The sequence below is a fragment of the Chrysochloris asiatica genome, unplaced genomic scaffold (assembly GCF_000296735.1).
Source record: "Chrysochloris asiatica unplaced genomic scaffold, ChrAsi1.0 scaffold00058, whole genome shotgun sequence".
In the NCBI taxonomy this organism is placed as follows: Eukaryota; Metazoa; Chordata; class Mammalia; order Afrosoricida; family Chrysochloridae; genus Chrysochloris; species Chrysochloris asiatica.
Window position 1 is genome coordinate 11,034,698 of NW_006408576.1, and position 27,366 is coordinate 11,062,063.

The 27,366-nt window shown below is 36.9% G+C and overlaps 1 pseudogene; it reads right to left on the bottom strand.

Moving 5' to 3' along the window:
* The window catches only part of LOC102815341, a 70,687-nt pseudogene extending 57,469 nt beyond the window's left edge, over window positions 1–13,218 (bottom strand).
* Between the last annotated feature and the right edge of the window lie 14,148 nt (window positions 13,219–27,366).

Below are 27,366 nucleotides of genomic sequence, written 5' to 3' on the forward strand. Positions count from 1 at the left end.
GTTTCTGATTCCTAGCCACCCTATATAGGGTTTCCAATGAGTAGCTAATGGATTTGAACCACCAACCTTGTGTTTTGCCATCCAGTGCTTATCCTACAGCACCACACGAGGACATCTTTGTAGTATTGGACATATTTTAAACTCAACACTGAATCAGTTCTTCAGTGACAAATGAACATTGAAAGAAAAGTTATTAAAATCTATTTTTGTAAAACCAGTTGCCTTGAAACTCTTGAGGGTAAAGTCAGAACTTGTTGCTATATTTTTCTCATTGGTAGTTGATGTTGAGTCAACTATGGTTCATGGTGACCCCTACGTACAACAAACTTTCTCTGATACTATATCATTGTCATGGTTGTTCGTTAGCTCAAGTCCATTAGTGTGGTCATTGTTGTCTATTTTGTGAGCCTTTCAACCTAAAATACTCAGTTTCCATTACCTATGTTATACAATGTTCTGTTATACAATGTTCTGTTATACAATGTACTTCATAGGGTTTATATTGACTAGTTTTTGAAAGTAGATTCAAGGCATTTCTTCCTAGTGTGGTTTATTATATATGACTCATGAAATCCAGGTGTGGCTCTGTAGAATAAGCACTAGATCCCAAGGTCATTTGAATCACAGGTCGGTGGTTCAAACTCACCAGCTGTGTCTCAGAAACCCTATACAGGGTCGCTATGAGTAGGACCTGACTCAATGGCACTTAACAATAACACATGACTCCAACAGCTCCTGCTTATTTGACTGAAAGAGAACTTCAACATAGCTGAGAAAGAAACCAAGATCAGGGTGATTGTACCTTCATTCAGATTAGTCTAAATGAAGAAAATATGAAAAGTTGTAAGAAGTGAAAAAAACATTCTCAGGATTATAAAGTGATGACAGAAAAGCCAAGTGCCAAATAAAATTAAGCATTTAATACCTGTTTCATCCTGGAGTTCAAAACAAGTCAGCAAATAGATTTCTTTTTCATTCTTTAAGAATTGTTGGAACTCAAGTTCATTATCAGAATGGCCCTCAACAGGTACTGAGAGTCCTGGCTGAAGCACACAAGACCAGGCTTCTTGGCCATCACATGCCATCTGTTGTTTTTTTTTTTTGTAGCTCCACCTCCTTCAGAGTGATGCTACTACCCATTTTGGTAAAATGTATCACTGAGACATTATCAAATTATACCAGATAGCAGATGACCCTGCATGGTAATGCCTATGGATCCTTATGCCTCCCTCCCTTTTTTCCCTTTCAGATTTTGGCTGACCCAATCTTTAAATAGCTATTACCTGTGTTCCAGACTTGGCCAGTAACTGAATGTAGAGAATCTACCAAGCAGGCCTGCCTCATGTTCTCAAGTCTCTCAGAGGTTTTAGTCAGATAATTCTTTTTAGTTTTAGAGCACAGTCTATTTTCCAAGGACTAAGATATGAATTCATGGACTTTGTACCTGAGAACAATCTGAGCAGTTGAACGTGTGTTATACTGATAATCACTTCTCAATTTCATGTTAGAGCATTTCCCTAATACTGTTGCTATGCAACTCAACTCACATTCACTTAGAATCAGTTTTTTCTCGAGAAATGCCTTCATCCTTTATGTATGCAAATGCTTTACTGTATAGCTGGCTATGATTGAATTAAAAGAATCAAGCAGTTTGAACTACAAATATATACCTTTATGGTAATGGTTTAATGTAACACAAAGGGAAGAAACACAAAACATATAAAGGATATTTGAGTATCATATTCTACATTTGCATCATGTTTCATAGCATGCAAATTTATTTATATGTATGATCTCATTTTACCCTTATAATAACTTTAAGGGGAGAGCAAGATATTGCCGATGTTTTCCTTAGATTTGGTTAAATTCAGTTAGTATTATTCTTCCTAATTCTACATCTGTCTTTATTATTCGTGACTCATTTATACTAGTGCTTCTTTAATTTCTTTAAGAACTCATCTTTGCCCACCAGCAATTCATATTCTTCCCATTTTTTATTACTTCTCTCTTATTACTCCATTTATACCCTTTTCCAGTTGTTGTTAAGTGCAGTCAAGTTGATTCTGACTCATAGCAAGTCTGCATAGCTTGTGGGTTTGAATTGCTAACCTGTGGTCTGCAGTCCAGTGCTGATCCTACAATACCACATTAGGAGTCCAATATGCTCCTTATTTAATCCCATTCTGCCACTATAAATATTGCTTCTCTACTTTCCCATATTCCCCTTCCCTTCTACATCCCATTACTTCTTTTGGAACTTTGTTTCAGTTAGTCTGAAAGGACCTTTACTTTATCTTTTTCACTCAGCTTTACTATATACCAATAAATATATTTTGGTTTTCCCTGTCAGCATTTGCAATCATGTGGAATGTTATTATTGACTTTCAAGAAAAGCCAAATGTCTGGAATGTGTATGATTTATGTGGAACCTTATAAATGTAGAGTTGCCACGAACCTCTTAAGGTCTCATGCCTGTGACAGATATAGTAGATGTGTGTTGTCAGTTCCAGTTGAAATTTGAAAAGTCCCCTCAACAGAGATTCATCTCTTGCCATCATTTAACAACTTTGACTTTCTAAGCTGAAGATAGAATGAAATGAAGGCTAGGCATTTACTATATTTACTATTAAGATTTTTAGATGTGTATTTTTTTGTGGGAATAAGTTTTATTCCTAGGATATATACAGATCTCTTCTATATCAGTTCAATAATGAAGGCTATGCGACATGTCAAAAACCTTTGTACCCTGAGTCAAATGCCTTTCTTTAAAACTTGCCATCTATTTGACCTTGGGTAAGTCAAATATCCTCTTCTCTTATTGATGTTCACTTGACTTCTCAACAAAAGATTGCTATTATATGTTCTACTCATTTGGGGAAGTTGTTACAGGAGTGAAAGGAGACCATATACTTAATTTTGTTATATATATATATATATATATATATATATATATATATATATATATATATATATATACTTAATATTGTTATCTAACATTTCACATTTGTGACAATTTTGAAAACTTACTCAGGATGGCTCTGATATTTGGGCCCCACACAGGGCTGTGGCTAGTCCCAGTGTACCCTGAATATGTCACCCCAAACAATATTTCAGAGACTGCTGACAGCTGGGCTGTGCAAGGGATGGTGACTAACTGGCCACAGGAAGTCTTCTATTCATCCAGGACATCTCAGTTCAGCCATGGAGGGCACACGGTGGTGGTAGGATGACACTAGGTCATGGGCAGGCATTTGGAGAATGAGAGAGAGCCTAAAGGTACCTGGGAAGCTGATGGGGAGAGGCATAAGGAGAGAGAAGAAAGGAGACTTATGGGGCTGTGCAACCAGGGCAGACTGAGGATTAGCAGGGGTCCCCAGGGAGGTGGTAGGAGGCAGTAGGTGGAGGATGAGTGGGGTCCCTGTCCAGAGAGGAGTGTGAGAGGTGGTGGATGGCAGGCAATACCTAACTACCATCCCTACTCCCCCAACCCCTGTGCGCTCCATGGTGGTGGGAAAGGAAAGGTGGAGAAGGTTATCTCACCACCTTACACATATTCTGAGATGTGCTAGGGATGACTGAAGGGTGATTCCAAATTCTTTAATATTCACATAGTGCCCATTTCACATTACAACTTGGTCTTTGGAAATTAACAATATCAATTAGTAAGAAGTGAGTGAATATACATGTGAAATCACTTTTAAAACTATAATTCTCTATATCCATGTACCTGGATGTTAAAATTGTCGAGGTAAAGCAATGATGAATATCTAACTGTGATGAGTGACACTGATTATTGAAAAATATTTTAAGGACTATATAAATAGTAGGAAGGAATCCTGATAGTGTATTGGGTTACGTGTTGACCTTGTTGTTATTGTTAAGTGCCATTGAGTCGGTTCTGACCCATAGCAACCCTGTATAGTATTTCCGAGGAGCAGCTGATGAGCTTGAACCTATAGACCTTGAGGTTTACAGATACTAAAGCAAATGGAAGAAATGAGGATGTAAAAGAGCTGAACTGATAATTTCAAATGGCAGCTTGAGAAGACAAAGTCAAATATTATAACGAAATGTGCAAAAAGCCTGGAGTTTGAAAACCAAAAGGGGAGAACATGCTCAGCATTTCTCAAACTGAAATAAATGCAGAGAAAATTAAAGTCTTGATTTGAAACAATGAAGTATTCATTCTATGGACAAATCTTTAATGATTAAGATACCATCAAAAGAAGATGGAAGGAATACACAGTCACTGTATCAAAAATAAATGAGATGGTATTTAATCACTTCAAGTGATAGCCTATGATCAAGTGCCAATGATACTGAAGGAAGAAATCCAAAATGAACTGAAGGCACTGGCAAAGAACAAGGCTCAGGGGAACTTATGTAATACAAATGGAAATCCTTCAACAAACTGAGGCAGCACTAGAGGCACTCACTCATTGATGATAAGAAATTTGGAAGACAGCTACCTGATCAACTGTTTAGAAGAGATCCATATTGTGCCCACTTCAACGAAATGTGGAAATTATTGGACAATATCATTAATAACACATTGAAGTAAAATTTTGCTGAAGATAAAAATCTGCTGCAATGGTGCGTTGATAGGAAACTCCCTGAGGTTCAAGCTGAATTCAGAAGAGAATATAGAATGAGGGGTATCATTGCAGATGTCAGATGGTCTTGCTTGAATGTAGGGAATACTAGAAAGATATCTACTTGTGCTTTATTGACTATGCAAGGCTCTCTGCTGTGTGGATTATGACAAACAATGTGCAACTTTGTAGAGAATGAGTATTCTGGAACACATAATTGTGCTCATACAAAAATTGGTGCATTTGATTTATGGAGTTGGAGAAGAATATTAGAAGTAATATGGACTGTAAGAAGAAAAAACAAATCTGTGCTGGAAGAAATACAGCCAGAATACTCTTTAGAAATCAGGATGGAGACTTGTCTCATACTTCAGACATGTTAACAGGAGGGACCAGTCCCTGGTGAAGGACATCATGCTAAGTAAAGTGGAAGGTCAGTGGAAAAGAGGAAGACCTCCAATGAGGTGGGTTGGCACAGTGGTAGCAGCAATCAGCTGAAGCTTAACAAGGATTTTTAGTATGTTGTAGTACCAGGCAGTGTTTCATTCTGTTATGCACAAGATTGCTGTAAGTGAGAATCAACTCGACTGGCACATAACAAAAACAATAACAAAAACTTGATAATAAGGAAATAGAAAGCATATTTGAAACCAGTCTTCAAGGAAATCAATGCCAAGTGGGAAAGTCAAACAAGAAAATAGAAATATAATTTTTCTAAGGCTTTAGTTGTGAAATGAACGATAGTTTATAGGTTGATCTTCAGTTTTGCACTCAACCAATCATATTTTGTTTCATTGCAAGGATTACGATCCTCTTCATGCACCATTGGTTAACTGTACTTATCTCTATTCCTTGTTTTTTTTGTTTTTTGTTTCTGATGTACACAAAAACACACAGAAAAAATATATTTGTTTGAACAACCAAAAGGCACATTTTGCAAGCCAGCCTTCTGCCCGCCGGCACACAGCCTTTCTCATTCTAGGGGCAGAGAACATTAACAGACACTTCACCAAATAACACACTCAGACAGACAACAAACATAAAAAGAAAAGCTCATTATCATTGACCATTAGACAGATGCAAATTAAAACAATGAGATATCATTTTATTCTAGCATTAATAGCAAAGTTCAAAACAACAGAAAACAGTAAATGCTGATGAGGGTGTGGAGAGACTGGAACCCTTGTACACTGCTGGCGGGACTGTAAAATGGTGCAATCACTGTGGAAAACAGTATGGTGCTGTCTCAAAAAACTGGAAATAGAAATACTGTATGACCCAGAAATCGCTTTACTTGGTACATATTCTCAAGAAGTAAGAGCTGTGACACAACTAGATACATGCTATCTATCCATGTTCATTGCAGCATTATTTACAACAGCAAAAAGATTATAAATCTTTTTTGCTGTTGTAAATATAGTCTAAATTCCCATCAATAGAATGGGTACAAACTTTGGTACACAATGCAACATTACTCAAAGTTGAAGAATGACAACAAATTTAAAAAAACAACTTACAACATGGATGAACCTGAAGGACATTATGCCGAATGAAATTAATCAATCACAAAGGACAAATATTGTATGAGACTACTGTTGTAAAAAGTTAAAATGTTTTCTTGCTAAATGAAACATTCTATGATGGTTACTGGGGGATAAAGGGTGGTGGTGGTAGAGGGTAGACAAATGTTAATATGTATATAAACATGCAAGAGACATATTAACACAGGAAAGATGAAGGTAGCAGGAGACATAGAAAGAAGTACAGATGTTAAAGAAGACAGAAGTAAATACCATGAACTGGAATCCTAGTATGGTGCTGTAGGATAAGCTCTGGACTTGAGGTCAGTTTGAACCACAAGGTCGAAAGGTTTCCTTGGAAGCCTTATACAGGATCGTATGCATTAGAACCAACTTGACAGTACTCAACAATAATAACAAATGTTTATGACAGTACATGGATGGAATTGTAGTCATTGTAATGAAGCAAAGTATATGATTCACTGAATGAAAACTGGTAATCTATTCTGTAAATCTTCACTCAATTCACAATAAAAACTTTTAAAAAAAGAAATATGACAATACAATTTGGTAAATGATACGATAGAAATAGAATGTTTTCTATGAGCAGAATGCACAGGCACATGGTGAGGTGAGGGACTCAAGAACAACTTCCTGTTGAAGAAGGCTTCTGAGCAGGATCTAGAAAGAGGGAAAGATAAGGAACATATTGCTAGGATAAAATGGAGAAAAGGATGTTTCAGGAAAAGGGATTTAATCATGAAAAAGGATTAAGGCAAGAGAATAGCAATATGTTGGTGAAATATAAAGTATTTTGATTATGCTGTATAATTAGTGTCTTTATTTTATAGATTATTACAACAACAACAAAAAAAACTCCAGGAATATTTCTCGTCTTTACTGTGAGTCCTAGGAGCCCTGTGGCACAATAGTTGAAGTATTCAAGTGCCAATTATAAGGTTAGCGGTTGGAATGTACCACCAGCTTTGTTGGAGAAAGATATAACAGTCTGTTTCCATACGGTTGCTATGTATGACTCAAAATCGACTTGACAGCAATGAGTTCAGTTTTAGTTTATTGTATATCCTAATATCTAAGAGTCACAATCTTATAACTCTTGGTTAGGAATCAGAAGACTTGGATTTAAATTCTGAACTGCCATGTACAAACCCTATCTACTTGGACAGTTCCTTGAAATTACTGCATGTCATTTTCCTCCTCACATAAACCTCAATTCTAAGACCTTCTCAGCACCTGGCAGATTGTCTGGCTGCAGGAAGATGAGTTACAGCATTAAATGAGAGAACAGACACACAAGTATTTTGGCCTGTACAAAGTACAGGGGTGAGTATTTTAATAGGGTGTTAGGATGACAGGGCCAGTCCTTGCTGAGATGTGTATATACTAACTTGATGTCAGGAGAAATATCTCTTCTTGACTGTGACCTAAATAGATCATGCTGCTAAAACCCTAGTAACAACAAGGCAATTACTCACATGAGAGTCACAGATTAGGTAGGTTTTATTCACCCCAAACTTTAACTTTCCTTTTAACATCACTATCATTTGACAACTGTGTTTTGTGTGTGTGTGTGTGTGTTTGAATTAACTCTGCCAGCACAGAAAGTTGTTCTATGTGCATTTTCCTGGTAGACTTGAATTGCTCAAATCAATTTTCTCCAGCTGAGACGTGTTCTCTTTCCAATGTCACCATCATATTAAATAATATTGTGGGTCTTTGTCCTGAACTGCTGGAAGTCCCCAGTCCCTTTTAAACCCTGATTTGAGTTTTTACAAGACTCTAGTACTATTTGTTAAATTAATACACTCCTGGAGTGGTGCTGCGGGTTAATGAGCCAGACTGCAAAGCCATTTGAACTGCAAGGTCAGTGGTTCAAACTCACCAGCTACTCACTCCTTGGAAATCCTATACAGGATCACTATGGGTCGGAATCAACTCAACGGTACTTACCAACAACAACAACAATAACTCAAAGAAGACTTAAATTACTGTTTGCCGGACACTGTACTAGCAGTTCAATAGCATTTCCTAAGATCTTCATAGAGATTCTGTATTATTAATTTCACTGTCAGATGAAATGATTGTGGCCGAAAGAGTTGGAACAAATTTCTCCAAACCATAAGGTCTCTAAAGGGTTCAAACTCAGATTGTTGTTGTTGTTGTTAAGTTCCATCTAGTCATTCCAACTCATAGCGACCCTATGTAGGATTTCTGAGGAGCAGCTGGTAGATTTGAACTGCCGACACTGTGGTTCAAAGTGCATTGTTGATCCTACAGTGTCACACAAACTCATATTAAGTAACTATAATCTACAGTTTTCTCCATTGCAAACATCAACATCATTAGATTTAACAAATTAATGTATGCTGTCTCCCTGCATGTTAGAGAGATCAATTTCTGTTTTTTTAAAAGTAGTTTCTAAGTGAAAATCATTTAACACCATTGTGATATGAAAGTTTTGACCCTAACCCATTGTCCCTTGTGGCAAAGTGCTTCTCTTTTGTAATATGGTACACTGACCTGGCCTCCCCAGTCTTGATACTCTTTTTGGAATAGAGGAGCTAGGAGAGATGATGGTTGGACAAACAAAGCACGTTGTGTGTCCATCAGCATCTCCCTTAGAATAATGCAACATGGGGAAGTTAATGTCCAAAGAACAACAGCAGAGAAGATGGAGAGTCCAGGATATTCTTGATAACAAATAAACCCATTATTACGGAGTAGTGATTCCACATGAAGTTGCTGTTGTTGTTAAGTGCCATTGTGGTGGTTCTGAATCGGGCTACTAACCTCAATGTAGGCAGTTCGAAACTGCCAGTCATTCAGCAGGAGAAAGATGAGACCTTCTGCTCCTGTAAAGATTTACAGCCTTGGAAACCCTGGACAGGGTCGCTATGAGTAGGAACCGACTCCACGGTACTTAAGAACAACATCAGCAAGTCTTTATGGAAGTAGAAAGAAAGCCTCATCTTTCTCCGGTGAAACAGCTGTTTGTTTCGAACTGCTGACCTTGAGATTAGCAGTTTGACTACTAACCACTTCGATACCAGAGCTCCTTCCATATGTAAGTAGGTTTGTTAATTTTTTTTTGCGGGAGTTCTGAAGTTTTAGCATGAGGATGCAGAGAAGAGTAAGATAGGTTTCGGGAGTTTTGACTGCTTTGTTGTGTCTTTGTAGGTTTAATATTTATTGGTTTAAAAACTTGCTTCAATAGAGACCAAGTCCAAGGAAATTTTTTATTTAAACATTTTTGGAAATAAATGCAAACAAATGTTTCACCTCTACACACCCATTTTTGATAAAATAGAATAAAAATAATTGAATTCAAATTTTCCCTCAAATTTTTGGAAGCACATTTTATACCCCTTTCTTTTTATGAGGCCCCCTAATATTTATCTTTTTAAAAAATTCTGTTCTATTGATTCTATTTAATGTTTTTGTTGTTGTTGTTGTTGTTTTTTAAAGGGTAGTCAAACCCAGTAAATGGACTTCATGATCCACAGGGTCTAGGCCTGAAGTTTGACAAACATTGCTCTTGAATAATTCAGAAATCTCTGAGATTGCAACATATATTTTAGATAAACCTCTGTCTTCCCTGAAAAATGCTTTGCATTTCTGTCCTTATTTGGATCGCTGTTCTTAGTTATCAACCCTGTGCATATCTCTTTGCAGTGTACACATTGTAATTGTCTGGTTGCATGTGTATTTACCCCATTAAATGGTGATGTCTTTGAGACTATAAACTGAATTTTATTCTTTTTAATATCTTCTTTATGCACACCTGGCATGGTTCTGTGGGTTAATGCGCTGGACTGCAAAGTTGTTTTGAACTGAAAGGTTGGTGGTTCAAGCTCACCAGCTGCTCCTCTACAGGGTCGTTATGAGTCAGAATCATATTAATGGCAATTAACAACATATGAAGACCAGCCATGAAACATAATGGAAGCTCAATACATCTTTGTTGAATGAATGAATGTGGGACCTTTCTTCTAGACTGACATATTGAGTGTGTGTATGTGGATTTTCATCTAGAAAACCTTCTCTCCGTACTCTATTAAAACCCAAACATTCTCTCCCTCTGTACACTTCCCTTCATCACACAAACACTTACAGATCCTCGATTCCTTTTTCTGATTTATTTTTCTATATAGAAATGATCAGAAGCTAATATTGTGTGTATATTCACATGAGAGGGCTTCAAAAATCTCTTGGGGAAAGTTAATTATCCTTTAATTCCATGAATATTTTTGGCCACCTGGTGGGTTGGTCTATCTATCTATCTATCTGTCTATCTATCTATCTATCTATCTATCTATCTATCTATCTATCTATCTATCTATCTCTGTCTGTCTGTATATCTATCTATCTATCTATCTACCCCTCACTATTGAGTCAATTCTGACTCATAATTTTATGGGAACAGAAAGCCTCATCTCTATCTCGTGAAACAACTGGTGGGTTTGAACTGCTGACCTTCCTGGACTGTTAACCTAAAAGGTCATCAGTTCAAACATACTAAGTGCTCTTTAAAAACTCTGCACATGGTCGCTATGGGATGGAAGTGACTGAAGGGTACTCAACAACATTATTATTATGTTGTTTATTTACTGTCTCCTTCCTTAGAATGTAAGTTTTGAGAAATCAGTTACCTGTATTTTTTATTTGCTACTGAATAGTAGCAAATAAAAAAACACTGGAGAAGGGCATCATGTTTGGTAAGATGGAGGGTCAGAGAAAAAGAGGAAGACCCCCAATGAGATGGATTGGCCAGGTGGAAGCATAGATGGACTCAAGTGTGGCAACAGTAGTAAGGTTGGCCCAGGATTGGACATTGTTTCATTCTGCTGTGTATAACGTCGCTATGAGTCAGTGACGACTCGATGGCACCTAACAACAACAACAACAACAACTGAATAGTGCCTGGCATACACAAGGTAATAAGTATTTGTTAAATGAATGAATCAATGCTTTTAGGAATAGTGGTATTAGCCCTTGGGCAGTAACTACACACTAACCATTTGAGATACCAGTAGTGTCCTACTGGAAGAAGCAACACCTGAGAGCACAGTGAAGAGGTCTTCTTTGATTCCCAAACACCTCTGCCTTCTGAAGGAGTAATTAAAACTTTTAGGCCATTAATAGGGAGTGCTTGGCCCATGTTCTTTAGAAAATCAGGGCTAGAACTAGAATGACATGCATGCTTAAAATCCGAATCTCACTCAAACCATTATTTGTCTAGTGTTTGTTTGTTACTGTTGTTAAGTGCCATCTAATCAGTTCTGACTCATAGCCACCATATACAAGGTTCTGAGGAACAGCCGATGGGTTTGGACCAACAACCTTTCAGTTAGCAGTCCAGTACTAATTTTACAGTGCCACACTAGGACTCCAGTGTTTGTTGTTGTTTCTAAGTGCTACTGAATCAGACTAATAGTGATTTTGCTTAGGGTTTCCAAGGACCTGGGGGTCTGAACTGCTGACCTTGTGATTAGCAATCCAGTGCTGATCCTACAGCACCACAGTAGGAGTCCTTTGCAAAAAGGGGAAAATAGTAGGTCAAAGTACTGGAATAATAGTAACTGTATCTGAATTAGGATAAGGATGTTGTTGTTGTTGTGAAGTGCCATCGAGTCAGATCCAACCCATAGCGACCCTGTGTAGGGTTTACAAGGAGAAGCTGGTGAGCTTGAACCACCGACCTTTCAGGATAAGGATAGATGTCAAATATTCCTGCAATAAATTCTTTATTACTTTCGTGAGTCCTCTATTCTTGTTATTGTTGTTAAGTGCCACTGAGTCTGTTCCAACTCACAGCAACCCTGTATAGGGTTCCCAAGGAATGGCTAGTGAGTTTGAACCACTGAATGTGTGGTTCAAACTTACTTTACGGTGTAGTGCAAATACTACAGCATCACACCAGGACTCCAGGGAACTGTTATGCCTCTATACTTACCTACTTCTATTTCTTCCTTTCTTTCATTTCCCCCCTATATCATCTACTCTACAACATATATTGAACATCTAAGAGATCACAATATAATGGGTAAAGAGCCAAGTTAATATTACAATGTGGTAAATGTTATGATGAGGGTAGATAGCAGGTTGAAGATTGAGACTGCTACTTAGATAATGAAAGGCTCTGTGTAAGTAGTAAATTATTTTCCTTTCATTTTCAGGCTGCTTGAGCCTCAGAGACCTGGAGACTGCCTAGGCAACAGAGGTATGAAACACTTCATAAGGTTTATTGATGTTCATATCTAATGCTTCATTTAAGGTTGTAATCATTTAAAAAACAAAAACTAAGATCTGCATTCTTCTCTTTGAAGCAAAAATGCTCAAGTGTGGAATATGACAGTTGATAATGTTATTTTCTTCAATTGATTAAAAGGTTGATCAATAGGTTGAATATGGAATAGGAAAATCAATAGGCGCAAGGTGAACTTATATCTCTGTTTATATAATTAATTGATTAGGAAAATTGATTGGAAAGATACAAACAAGTGGAAAGGGCCCAAAAATAAAGCAGAAAAAGCATTTAATATTGTTTCAGAAGAGAAGAGAGACAAGTGAGGATTGGAATGGGTTATCCTAAAATAACAACAACAAAACAGAAAACAAAAAATTAAGAATAGAGAGAGTTGATGTTTTGAAAGAGATGTGCTTTTAATAGGCATTCGTGTTCATATATGCTGTAGAAGTGTGTACTTGTGGCCGGTATTTTAATTATAACATGCTATTATCACGACAGGTAACATTAGGTAGTGGAGAAGCTCTGAACTAGGGCTTGAAAGGTTATGTTAGTCATGGGTCCTAGCCAAAAACAACAGAATACGATTCTAGCTTATATAAGCAGAAAACAATTTATTGAGAAAATATTGAATGGATAGTCAAGATTAATGATACAGCCAATTCAGTAGCATCTTTTGTCTTGTCCATCTAGTGTTATAAGGTGACACAAATGGCATGTCTGAAAAATGACTAGAAATGCTATTTTTACCTTTGACATTTTCCTCCTTAGAAGACTGAAACTTAGAGACACAGGGGTCAGGAATAGTTCTTTCTTTTTCATGGAAGGTATTATTCATCGCTGAAGGCATTATTGAATATCATGAAAGGCTCCATTTCCTTTTGAATCCATGGTTCCTAGTCTTACAATCCAGAAATAACACTGCAAAGTCGTTTGAACTGCAAGGTCAGTGGTTCAAGCTCACCAGTTGCTCCTTGGAAACTCTATACAGGGTTGCTGTGGGTTGCAATCAACTTCAAGACACTTAAAAACAACAACATTTACACAAATAAGTTGAAAACATATCTTCCTAAAAAAAGTATACACACAAATGTTTATCGAAGTTGTATCTATTACTGTCAACATTTGGAAGCAACCAAGATATTTAAAATAGGTGAATAGATAGACAAATTATAGTATGTCTACACAATGAAATCTTATTCAATGGTTAAAAAGAAATGATCTGTTGTTATGAATTTAATTGTATCTCCCCAAATATGCCAACTTCTCTAGACCATGATTCTCAGGATTATGTGTTTATCTTATGTGTTGTGAATCTTAACCTCTGTGATGTTAATGAAGGTGCCCTGGTAGCGTAGAGGATTATGAGCTTGACTGCTAACTGCAAGGTCAGAAGTTCGAATCTACCAGTCACTCCTCAGGAATAAGATGAATAAAGATTACAGCCTTGGGAATCTTATACATGGTCACTGTGAGTTAGAACTGACTTGGTGGCACACAACCACCACTACCATGTTGTTAATGAAGCAGGATTTATGACAGTTGTGTTAATGAGGCAGCATATAAATTACCTGATTTTGTTGTATATTAAGCCGTTCTCTTTTGAGATATAAAAGAGATTAAACAAGTGAGCAGAGATCAAAGAAATCTACTATCACCAAGAAACAAAAGTCAAGAATGGAGCATGTCTTTTGGACTCAGGGTCCTTATAATGGAAACCTCCTAGAGTCTGGGTATGATTGATGCTAAGGCATGTGAGAATTACCAAAGGATGTTGGGTCCAAAGATGTTGACAGCAGAAAGGATCTTCTCTTAGAGTGATGAACAGAGAGAAAGTCTTCCCCTAGAGCTGACACCCTGAACTTTTATGTCTTGCCTCCTAAACTGTGGAAGAATAAATTTGTTTGTTAAAGCCATCCATTGTGGTTATTTCTATTATAATAGCACTAGCTATCAAGTCATTTAAAAAGATATGGAGAAATTTAAAATGCATATTACTATATGAATGAAGTAAATCTGAAAAGACTATATATTATATGAGAGTAAGTAAAAAAATATTGCTACTGTTATGTCTCTATGGTTAGTAGATAACTGCAGACAAGTTTTCTCAGTAAGACACTTTTCTCAGTCTCATGAGAGTGCCTTCAAAAACAAGGTCCAATCAAAATAGTTGTTTCCAAAGGGATCTGTTGGGCTAGTTGAATTAAAGGAAGAATGATCTGGTGACCATTCTTTAGGAATCCAAAAGTGTCATCTTGATAAGAGTTTTCCAAAGGACACAGGGAACTTATTAGGAAGGCATTTTAAGAAAATTGAAAACTACAATGGTAAGAAAAAAGCCAGAAAAGTTACAAAGAGGTGTTTTTTCCATCCATATAATGAACCTCGTCATTTTTCAAGGGTAGTCCTATAAGAATTTCATTGGAAAACCTTACCCTGTCCACACTACAGCCCTAATCTTGCCCCTTCCTAGTACTTTTTGTCTACAAAATGAAAAGGACATCGAAAAGGAACACAATTTGAGTTCTTAAAGGATGTCAAAGCTGTCACTTTGACATATTGAAAATCAAAGATTCAGGATGCAGAAATATTACCTTTAGAAGTGTAGAAACATATAGACCTAGATGGAGGATATGTCAAGAAACAGTTACTTCAGGTTTTGATTTTTTAAAATAAAGCTTTCTATAAGTTTGTATCAATAATTTGTGATTTACCCTAGTATACAGTTAGTCCCCGACTTAGATATATATGATATGATATGATAAACCTACAATTATCAGTCGATTTTTTTATTTTTTTGTATATCTTACCACCAAACACTTATATGCAAACATGAGAGGTGAGCTACTTCTGAATATTTAGCTACTGAAAACCTATAAATAGCAGTGGAATATGATCAGAGATAGTATGAGACAGGACTTTCATTTGCTGATAGGGCACAACTCAAAATGAGGAGAAGCAGCTGCAAACATCAATTAGTAACCAGAACATGGAATGTATGAAGAATTAATCTAAGAAAATTAGAAGTTATCAAAAATAAATAGAATGCATTTGATCAATAGTCTAAGCATTAGTGAGCAGGAATGGACAATTATTGGCCATTTTGAATCAGAAAATCACGTGGTTTGCTAACCTGGACTGACAAATTGAAGAGGAATGGCATTGTATTCATTATAAAAAAAGAACATTTCAAGATCCATCTTGAGGTATAATGTTGTCTGTGATATGATAATATCAGTATACCAATAAGGAATACTGATTAATACCACTATTATTCAAAATTACATACCAACTACTGAAGCCAGTGATGATGAAATTGAAGAATTTTACCAACTACTTCATCTTTAATTGATCAAATATGCAATCAAGGTGCACTTGCAATAACTTGTAATAGGAATGCAAAGGTTGGAAACAAAGAGGAAGGACATAAGTAGGAAAATATGGCCTTGGTGATAGAAATTATGCTGGAGATCACATGATAAAATTTTGTAAAACCAAAACTTATTCACTGCAAATACTTTTTATAAACAACATGAAGGGAAACTATACAAATGGGTTTCACCCGATGAAATACAAAAGAGCCAAATTGACTATATCTGTGGGAAGAGACCGTGCAAAGGTTAAATATCATCAGCCAAAACAAGGTCAGGTGCTAAATGTGAAACAGACCATCAATGGCTCATATGAGAGTTCTGGCTAAAGTAGAAGAAAGTGAAAACAACTCAACAAGAGCCAAAATATGACCTTGAATATATCTCACCTGAATTTATCAATCTTCAAAAACAGCTTTGATGTGTTAGACACTAATGACTGAAGAAAAGAAGAGTTGTGGAATTACAGCAAAAAAATGAAATAGAAAGGAAGGAAACTGTCATTAAAAAGACATGAAAGCAAGTAAGAAAACAAAATGGATTCCAGAAGAGACTCTGAAACTTGCTTTCCGGCATAGAGATGCTAAAGTAAATGGAAGAAAAGTGAAGGTAAAAAAAGCTGAACAGAAAGTGCCAAAAGGCAGCTTGAGAAGACAAAGCAAAATAATGAAATGTGCAAAGATCTGCAGTTAGAAAACCAAAAGAGAAGAACATGCTCAGCATTTCTCAACCTGACTGAACTGAGGGAAAAATTAAAGTCTTGATTTGCAGTAATCAAGGATTCTATGGGAAAATATAAAATGATGTAAAAAGCATCAAAAGAAAATGGTACTGTACCAAAAAGAAAAGGTAGATATTCAACCATTTCAAGAGGTAGAATATGATCAAGATCTGGTAGTGCTGAAGGAAGAAGCCCAAGTTGGACAGAAGGCATTGGTGAAAAACAAGTCTCCAGGAATTCAAAAATAGAAATTGAAATCTTCAACAAACTGATGCAACACAGGAAGTAATCACTCATATATGACAAGCAATTTGGAATACAGCTATCTGGTCAACTGATTGGAAGAGATCCATATTTTTGCCCATTTGTAAGAGAGGTGACCCAACAAAATGTGGAAATCATGGAACAATGACATTAATAATCATATGCAAATAAAAATTTCCTGAAGATAATTTAAAAATTGTTGCAACAGTTCATGGGTAGAAAACTGACAGAGGTTAAGTACAGATTCAGAAAAAGACATGAATTTAAGTATATCATTGATGATATCATAGAGTTCTTGGCTGAGAACCAAGAATATAAGTTCTTTGTTGTTGTTATTAGGTGCTATTGAGTCTGTACCGACTCATAGTGACCTTATGCACAGCAGAACGAAATACTGCCCGATCCTGGGCCAACCTCACTATTGTTGCCACACTTGAGTCCATCGATGCTGCCACTTGGCCAATCCATCTCGTGGGTCTTCCTCTTTTTCTCTGACCCTCCACCTTACCGAACATGATGTCCTTTTCCAGTGACAATATGTCCTGACAATATGTCTGAAGTATGAGAGACGATGTTTGGCCAAGGAACACTCTGGCTGCTATGCTTTAGTGACTATGCAAAGGTAGGTAATGTCAAACTATGGATAACATTATCAAGAATGGGTATTCCAGAACACTTATTTGTGCTCACAAAGAACTTGTACATAGACCAAGAGGCAGTTGTTAGAACAGAACGATGAGAGGCTTAATAGTTTTAAATCAGGAAACATGTGTGACAGGTTTCTATCCTTTCACCACACTTACTTAATCTGCATCCTGAGCAAATAATTGGAGAAGCTGTATTATATGAAGAAGAGCCGAGCATTAGGATCGGAGGAAGACTCAACCTTCGATAGGCAGATGATACAACCTTGCTTGCTGGAAGCCAAGAGGACTTAAAGTACTTACTGACAAAGATCTAAGACTATAGCCTTCAGTTAGTATTGCACCTCAGAATGAAGAAAAACAAAAATCCTTACAATGGAACCAGTAAATAACATAAATGGAGAAAATATTAAAGTTGTCAAAGAGTTCATATTTCTTGGATCCAAATCAACACTCATGAAGGTAACAGTCAAGACATCAAATAACGTATTGCATTAGGGAAAGAGCAAAGATGTCATTTTGAAGAATAAAGTACGCCTGGCCCAAGCCATGATATTTTCAGTCACATCAAATGAATATGAAAAATGGACCATGAATAAGGAATATGATACAAGGAATGATGTGTTTGAATTTTGGTGTTGGAAAAGAATATTAAAAGTACCATAAACTTCCAGAAGAACAAACAAATCTGTGTCAGATATAGCACAACTAGAATGCTACTTAGAAGCCAGGATAACAAAACTTCATCTCTCATGTTATCAGGAGGGATAAATCCCTGTAGAAGGACATCATATTTAGTAAAATGGAAGGTCAGCAAATAAGAGGAAACTCCCAAAGAGACAGATTAACGTAGTGGCAACATCAGTGGGTTCAAACGTAGTACCAAATGTGAGAATGGCATAGGCCTGAGCAATGTTTTGTTCTGTTGTGCATAGGATCACTTTGAGTTGAAACAGTGTGGAAGGCATGTAAAGCAACAACAATATAGCTTACTCTTAGTAATATGTACCACATACAATATTTCAATTTGTAATTTGTTGATATTTTTCTCATAAGTCCACCTTTAGAAGTTCAACGATTGGATTTATAAAGATACAGAGAGTTGTTGTTGCTATTGTTCCAACCCATACTGACCATGTATATAGTTTTTGAGAAGCAGCTGGTGAGCTTGAACTGCTGATCTTTCCGGTCAAACTGACTTTGTAGTCCAGTGCATTAAACCACAGAGCCACATCAGGACTCCTATACAGATAATTCTTGTTGTTAAGTGCTGTAGAGTTGGTTCCGACCCATAGCAACCCTGTGTAGGGTTTCCACGGAGAGGTTGGTGAGCTTGAACTGCTGACCTTGTGGTTCAAACCAACTTTTCAGTCTAGAGCATTAGCCAACAACAGTGCCACACCAGGACTCCACACAGATGATAGAAGGCAATAGAATTAAAATTTTGAAAAAAGTGTTATTTCATTATGTCAGAGCTGACTTATGATGGAGTTGTCAGTACAGAATCCTTTTGTAAATCTGGTACTGCCTGTAATTCCAACTATATAATATTCTTTTTTAAAAAAAGACCAAACTAAAAAGAAATATACAAGATCAGTTCTACTGGGCTTAGATAGTAAATGGTAATGACTAATTTTTTTTCTGGTATATAAAGAGCAGAAACTCATCATGGTATTGTGCAAAATATTGCTTTATCCAAGGAATTTCTTCCATGGTGAAAGATATAAATCAATGGATTCATCTTCATGGGATTTGCTAGCATTACCACTTATTCCATTACCCAACAGCAGTTGTCTGATAAGACTGGAATGGACTGGAATAGAAACCTTGTGACGTTGGAGAGGGTTATTCCTACATAAAGCATGTCTAGTATCCAAGAGATCTGGCTCTAGTAAACAAGAACGAAAGTAGGAATTGGACCTCTCGCTTTAATACTCAGTACACTCAATGGTACATGAAAAAAAGAGGTTACTTTGTTAGCTGGATAATTGATCCTGACTATCAATCCATGGTCCATTTAATAGATTCCTTTTCTACACAAAACTATTGATTAATGTCTCTGTCACTCTAGGCTCTACTGATTTCAATGTTTTAGTACCCAAGGGAGGACTGTTTGCACAAGGAAAAACAATATTCTGTATGAAATTTTAGTTAAGCAATTTGAGACTCCTTATAATAGTGGATAAACCAACAACAATAACAAAAAGTTGTGTAGAGAAATGCCTTCACAATTACAAACTTTTCAACATTAATAGTTGAAATAGTTGAATAATTAATTCTAGTGTTAGAATGCCAATTACCACTGATTAATTTTATGTGGTAAACTAGTATTCATTATATGCATTGACCTATTGCTTTGTATCTTTCACTATGGGGTAAATTTCATAGTTGAAACAATATTGTATGGGATACCAGGATTGTGTAAAACCCTCTGTGTACTAGGAAAAACAGTCATTGCCACTCACTGTCTGAGCCCAACAGAACTGAAAAAATTTTAAATCAGAAAGAAGAAATTACAGAAGAATAAAGATATATTAAAGAACAGTGCATTTGAACTTCAGTAAGAATTTAAACATAGCCAATTTTTTTGTGTCAAGTAAATTTTAGTGTACAAACATTATAAAGATGAAAGGATACTGTCATTTGTCTTTTTAACAAAGTAAACTGGTCTTGTTCACGAATTCTAGAGTGATGAGGACCTTTCTTTTAATGAGTAAATTGATGAGAATACAATATTTCTTTTTGAAGGCACATTGTATAAGATTTAAATAAAATACATTTCCTGACCACCATTAAACTCTGAAGTGTAATGTAAACTTCCTCTGTAAAAAGCTAGAAAGCAAATATTTTAGGGTCTGCAGGCCATGTGGTCTCAGTTGCAACCACTCAACTCTACTTTTGTAATAGGAAAGGAACCTTAGGCAGCATGCAAACAAATGCCATGTCTGTGTTCCAATAAAATATTTACATAAATGTGCCGCTGTTTGATCAGAGGAAAATAGTTTGCTGGTTTATTGTCTAACCCCTTAGATGACATTCTGTCAAACTTTGATTAGATTGTTACTAAAGACCTTTAGCAAGGATTTACAATTATATTAATTTTGAAGATTTTCCTCTATAGTTTGTATCTGTAGCCACTGTGCGCTGGAACCTGGGAGGGTCTGACTTTTGTGTTAGATTTTTAGAAAATTAGTATTGACAGTGCTGCAGTATGAGGTAAACCGACTTTCCCTTGCAAAGTAACTCCCTCCAGTGTGATTACTTTTAGGATCTTCAATCTAAAACTGGAACAATCCTCTCAAGTGAGTAAGAGAGTGTGTTTAACTGGCAAGAGAGGCTTAGCAGAGGTGAAAACTGAAACGTTCTGAATTTTCTATATTATATGCTATCATCCCCATTCTTGAATTCTAATTTTTCCCACTTAATTTCCAAGTTTCACCTAAGAGACCTGCCATATATAAATTCAACATATTGTAAACTAGCCATGTGAAAGATTAAAGTTTGTTTGGTTTTTATTTGACACAACTCTGTAGTTGTACTGAATCAATGACTCTTATAACCTAGTCATTGAAAATCCCTGGTTCTCAGAGTATGTCTTGATCAAAATATTTGAAGCTTTCATTTTCTTTCATAAATAGTCCAAGTATCATTAAAAGTAGTTGACTAACATCAGAGGACTTGGATTTCTTTTGCTTTCTCATGTCAGTGGCAATGATCATTATTTCTCCTAAAGCTTCACATGTAATATGCCTTTCATTTTAGATGAGTACTATTAATAATTTATAAAACCAATTGAGTGAAGTTTACAGAAGAGACAATCATTTTTACATTTAACAAATCATACACATCATTCCTTCTTATTGATAAAATTCCCTTAAATGGAATTCTACTTGAACCACATCCTCCCTCTATTTTCCCTTTCTATTTCTTCTTTCTCAACCATTTAGGTGTTCTATAATGTGCTGCCAGTCTTTTCTAAATGCCAGTTGAATGTTTGTTCCCTAGTCACAACTCACTAAAGTATAAATACCTGTTGTTGTTAGGTGTTGTTGAGTCAGTTCCAAATCATAGTGATCCTATTCACAGCAGAATGAAACTATGCCTGGTCCTGCATCATCCTCACAATTGTAGATACCGTTGTGAACAAATGATTGCATCAGTACGTCAACAGGGAGCGGCCAGAAATTCAAGATGGATTCAGAAGAGCACATGGAATGAAATATTTCATAGCTGACATCAGATGGATCTTCGCTGAAAACAGAGAATACCAAAATACAGAGGAACAGCTATATCATGTTGCTGTTAAGTGCTGCTGAGTTGGTTTCAATGCATAGGTACCCTATATAGGGTTTCTGAGGAGAAACTGGTGACTTTGAACTGCTGACCTTGTGGTTCAAACTGCCTTGGCAGTCCAGCATAGTACCACACCGAGACTCATACAAACATTCTTTAAAAAATAGGAACATGGAATCTATGAAGTATGAATCTAGGAAAATTGGAATTTGTCAAAAATTAAGTGAGAGCTATAAAGATCAATATCTTAGGCATTAGTGAGTTGAAATGAATTGGTATTGAACATTTTGAATCTGAAAATAGTATGGCTTATTAAGATGAGAATAACAAATTGAAAAGGAGTACTGTCATATTCATCATAAATAAGAAAGATTTCAAGATCTATCTTTAAGTGTAATGCTGTTTTTGATATAATATCCATGTACCTACAAGGAAGACCAATTAATACCACTATTACTCAAATTTACTCATCAACCACTAAACCCAGTGATGATGAAATTGGAGAATTCTACCAACTCCTTCATCTTAAATTGATCAAATATGCATTCAAGATTATTGATAATTACTGGTGATTGGAATGCAAACATTGAAAACAGAGTGAGTGTCAGTAGTTGGAAAATATGGCCTTGGTGATAAAACGATGCTGCAGATTGCATGAATTTTGAAAGGCCAATAACTTGCTCATTGCAAATACATGTTTAAACAACATCAAAGATGACTATACACGTGGACCTCACAAGATGGAATGTGCAGAAATCTAACTACATCTGTGGGAAGTGATGGTAGGAAAGCTCTATATCATCAGCCAAATCAAGGCCAGGAACAGACTGTGGAAAAGACCATTAATTGATCCTATATGAATTCAGGCTGAAGCTAAAGAAAAATTTAAAAGGCCGCAAAAACCAAAATATAACATTGAACATATCCCACCCGAAATTATAAATTATTGCAATAGCAGATTTAATACAATAGGCACTAATGACAGAAGAGCAGAAGACTTGTGTAATAACACCAGGAACATCATAGAGGTAGAAAGAAAAAGGTCATTAAGAAGACAAGAAAGAAGGAAAAGACCAAATTGGATATCAGAAGAGACTCTGAAACTTGGTCTCCTGTGTAAAGATCTTAAAGCAAATGGAAGGAATGAGGAAGCAAAAGAGCTGAACAGAACATTTCAATAGGCAGCTTGAGAAGGCAATCACGAGTATGATAATGAATTGTGCAAAGACATTGAATTAGAAAGCCAATTGAGAAGGACATGGTCAGCATTTCTCAAGCTGAAGAAAGCAATTCAAGCCTTGCTTTGCAATATTGAAGGATATTATGGGCAAAAAAGTTGATCGATTCAGAATACATCAAAAGAAAATGGAATGAATACACAGAGACACTGTGCAAAAAAATTGATCAGTGTTCAGATATTTCTAAGGGTAACATGATCAAGAGCCAATAATACTGAAGGAAGAAATCCAAGGTGCACTGAAGGCATTGTCAAAGAACATGTGTCCAAAAATTGATGAAATACAAACTGATATCTGTCAAAAAACTGATGTGGGACTGGAGGCACTCACCCATCTATGCCAAGGAATTTGGAAGACAGCAACCTGACCAAACAATTGACAAGGACTTATATTTTTGCCCATATCAAAGAGAGATGACCCAATGGAATGCAGAAATCATCAAATAATATCATTAATATCACATACAAGTAAAATTTTGTTAAAGATAATTTAAATAGGCTGCAACAGTACACTCACAGGCACTCTGAGATGTTGAAGCCAAATTCAGATGAGTATGTGGAATGAGTGATATCATTGCTGATGTCAGATAGATCATGGTTGAAAGTAGAAAATATCAGAAAGATGTTTACCTGTGCTTAATTTGTTATGTAAAATGTTTCAACTGTGTGGATCATGACAAACTATGAATAACATTGCAAAGAATGGGTATTCCAGAGCACTTAATTATGCCCATGAGGTACCTTAACATAGACCAAGTGTGCATCCCTTAAAAAAAAAAAAAAAAAAACACTGAATGGTTTTTAAATTAAGAAAGGTGTTTTCTAGGGTTGTATTCTTTCACCATACTTATTCAATCTATATGCTGAGGAAATAATCTGACAAACTGGATTATATAAAGACTATTGCATCAGGATTGGAGGAAGACTCAGATATGCAGATAACCTGAGATATGCAGATGCTAAAGCCTTGCTTTCTGAAGGAAAGAGGACTTAAAATACTTACCAATGAAAATCAAAGACCACAGCATTCAGTATGGGTTGCACCTCAGTGAGAACAAAACAAAACAAAAATCCTTAGTACTGGACCAATAAATAACACTGTGATGAAGCAAGTCAAGTTTGAAATTGTCAAAGATTTCATTTTGCATTAATCCACTATTAACTCTCATGGAAGCAGCATTCAAGAAATCAAGCGATGCATTGCATTAGGCAAAACGGCTGCACAAGACCTCTTTAAAGTATTCAAGAGCAAAGATATTAGTTTGTGGACTTAGGTGCACCTGATTCAAGCCATGGCATTTTCAGTAGCCTCATATGCATGTAAAAGTTGGACAGTAAGCAAAGAATATGGTAAAATAGTTGATGTATTTGTGTTATGGTGTTGGAGAAGAATAATCAAAGTATCATGGTCTGCCAGAAGAACACACAGATACGTTATGGAAAAAGAACAGCTAGAATGCTCCTTAGAAGCCAGGATAGCAAGATTTGTCTCTCATTCTTTGGACATATTATCAGGAGGGACCAGTTCTGGAGAATGATCATGCTTGGTAATATGAAGGACCAGCAAAAAACAGAAAAACCCCATTTGAGGTGGACTGGCACATTGACAGCAGCGCTGAACTCAGGCATAACAACAATTGTGAGTATGGTGCAGGACCAGGCTGTAGTTCATTTTGTTGTACGTAAGGTCACTATGAGTCAGAACCAACTCAGTTGCAACTAACAACAATATTTTGACATTCTCACAATGTGAAATCTTCATATCCATGAACATGGTATATTCTTTTATTCATATAAGTCTTTTTGGGTGTCTTGTAGTAGTGTTTTGTAATTTTCTTTGATAGGTATTTTCTTTCTCTGGTTAGTTTTATTCATAAGTACTTTTCATCTTTTAAATGGCTTTTGTAAATGGTATTGTTTCTGATTTTCTCTCAAGAGATTTCTTTGTTATCATGGAGTAATTCAACTTATTTTTGTATATTGATCTTGTACCGTGCAAATTTGATGAATAGTTCAATAGGTGACAAAAAGTTTCTAGCTGTCTTTGTTGTTGTTGTTATGTGCCATCGAGTCGGTTCCGACCCATAGCGACCCTGTATAGGGTTTCCGAGGGTGTAAATCTTTACGGGAGTAGAAAGCCTCATCTTTCTCCCGCGGAGCAGCTGGTAGTTTCGAACCGCTGACCTTAAGGTTCGCAGCCCAATTCGTAACCACTACGCTACCAGAGCTCCTTTTATGTATAATATTATATCATCTGCAAATAGAGTTATACTTTTTCTTTTATCTGGCTAAGACATCCAACACAATAAGGAAAGAACAGGAGGGGTGACAAGTGGCATCCTTGTCTCATTGTTCACAAATGAATGCTTTCATTGTCTCTGCAGAGTAATGTTTGATCTTGAATTCGTATATATGCCTTTAATTATGTTGAGAATTTTTTTCTTCCATTCCTATTTTGTTGAGTGTTGTTATTAGGAATGTATGTTGGATTTCATCAAAGTCCTATCAGTATGATCATTTGATTATTTTACTTTGTTTTATTTATGTGGTGGATTATGCTGACTTTTTTTTTATTATAGTGAAAAATCTTTGCAATTGTCATCTGGTTGGGGGACTTCTTTCTTTTCTCCTACCCTGTACTTTACCAAATATGATATCCTTCTCCAGGAACTGGTCCTTTCTGATAATATAGGTGAAGAAACAAACTCTGGCCATCTTTGATTCCAAGGAGTATTCTTGAAGAAAGAATACACAAATAAAGGCAATGATAGTGAAATGCCAGGGCAGGTGCCAAACCCAGATGGGAGAAAATTCTGGGGTCTCTTGCCAGACAAGTAACTCACATGGTAGGTGGACTAGCAATTAGACATTGGTACTCTGACCATAGATGAAGTTCCTGTAGGGTTATGTGTTGTCTATTCTGGGCAGCCAATCTGGAAATAGTTCATGCAGACCCCACAGCATTTGGGGGAATCACAGTATTTCTGTTCCAGAGGGCAGCTGAGGGCAAGGGTTCCTGCTACTCCAGGACTGGGAAGAAGCAGTTTTGTAGGTCTGGAGTAGGCCATACCTTTCCAGGTGTCAGTGTTGGTGCATCCCATTCCCTTTCATGCACCTGTGTCTACCTGGAGAGCAGGATTTTCAGTGGTGGGGCTGGTGATGTCCCTGTTCACTAGAGTAATGTGGAGTATAAGAAAAAATTCCATACCTCATTTATCTGCACTAAGAGCAGAGATGTCAGCTTGAGGACTAAGGTGCGCCTGACCCAAGCCATGGTGTTTTCAATAGCCTCATATGGATGCGAAAGCTGAACAGTGAATAAGGAAGATCGTAGAAGAATTGATGCCTTTGAGTGTTGTGTTGGAGGAGAATACTGAAAGTGCCATGGACTGCCAAAAGAACCAACAGATCTGTTTTGGAAGAAGTGCAGCCAGAGTGCTCCTTGGAGGCCAGGATGGCTAAGCTTCGTCTCTCGTACTTTGGACATATTGTCCGGAGGAAACAATTGCTGGAGAAGGATGTCATGCTGGGTAAGGTGGAGGGTCAGAGAAAAAGAGGAAGACCCCTAATGAGATGGATTGGCCAGGTGGCATCATTGATGGACTCAAGTGTAGCAGCAGTAGTGAGGTTGGCCCAGGATTGGACATTGTTTCGTTCTGCTGTGCATGGGGTCACTATGAGTCGGTTCCGACTCGATGGTACCTGACAACAACAACAACAATAAACAATATGTCTCTGCACTACTAACTGCCGTCTTGCTTTCATAGCTACTCATGAAAGTTCAAGATGGTTGCTCCCCACCTAGGTGGACCTTCACAGACCACCTGTCTCCTTTATTTTTTTAAACCCTATGTATCTGTCCAGCTGCTTCTCCTTGTTAGGACTAATTCATTGCTGGCCAAGGTGGTTCTGCAGGTTTGGAGCAGAGTTTACCTGAAACCAGGTGTTGGGGTGAATGCAGATAGCTCCCCACTCCTTTGATGGGATTCCCAACTGCAGTGTTCACCTCCATATAGCTCCAACTGCCAGAGAACAGGAGCTTCTCTGGGGATGTATGTGAGTGGGGGCCAGTCATGCCTCTGGGAATGTGTGAAAAGAAAAACTTTCTCCTTTATCTCTGTGAGTCACCAGAATGTTCCTGCAATGCCAATAATATCTTGTCTCTGAAGCTGCAAACAAAACCTTTGATGTCCACACTGTGTGATGTCAGCCAACAAGGTCACCAAACTTTCTTCTTTTTTTTGCTGCATCTGTTAAGATTTTCTCTCTTAGTAAGTATCCAGTCCACTTTATCTGACACTTAGGGTTCAGATATCTGTATCTGTTCCATTTGGTTTTCCTTTCCTTTGTTGTTGTTTAGTTGGTTCTGACTCACAGTGACCCTGTATAGGATTTCTTAGGAGAAACTAGTGAGCTTGAACCACTGACCTTGCAGTTTCAGTCAACCTTGCAGTCC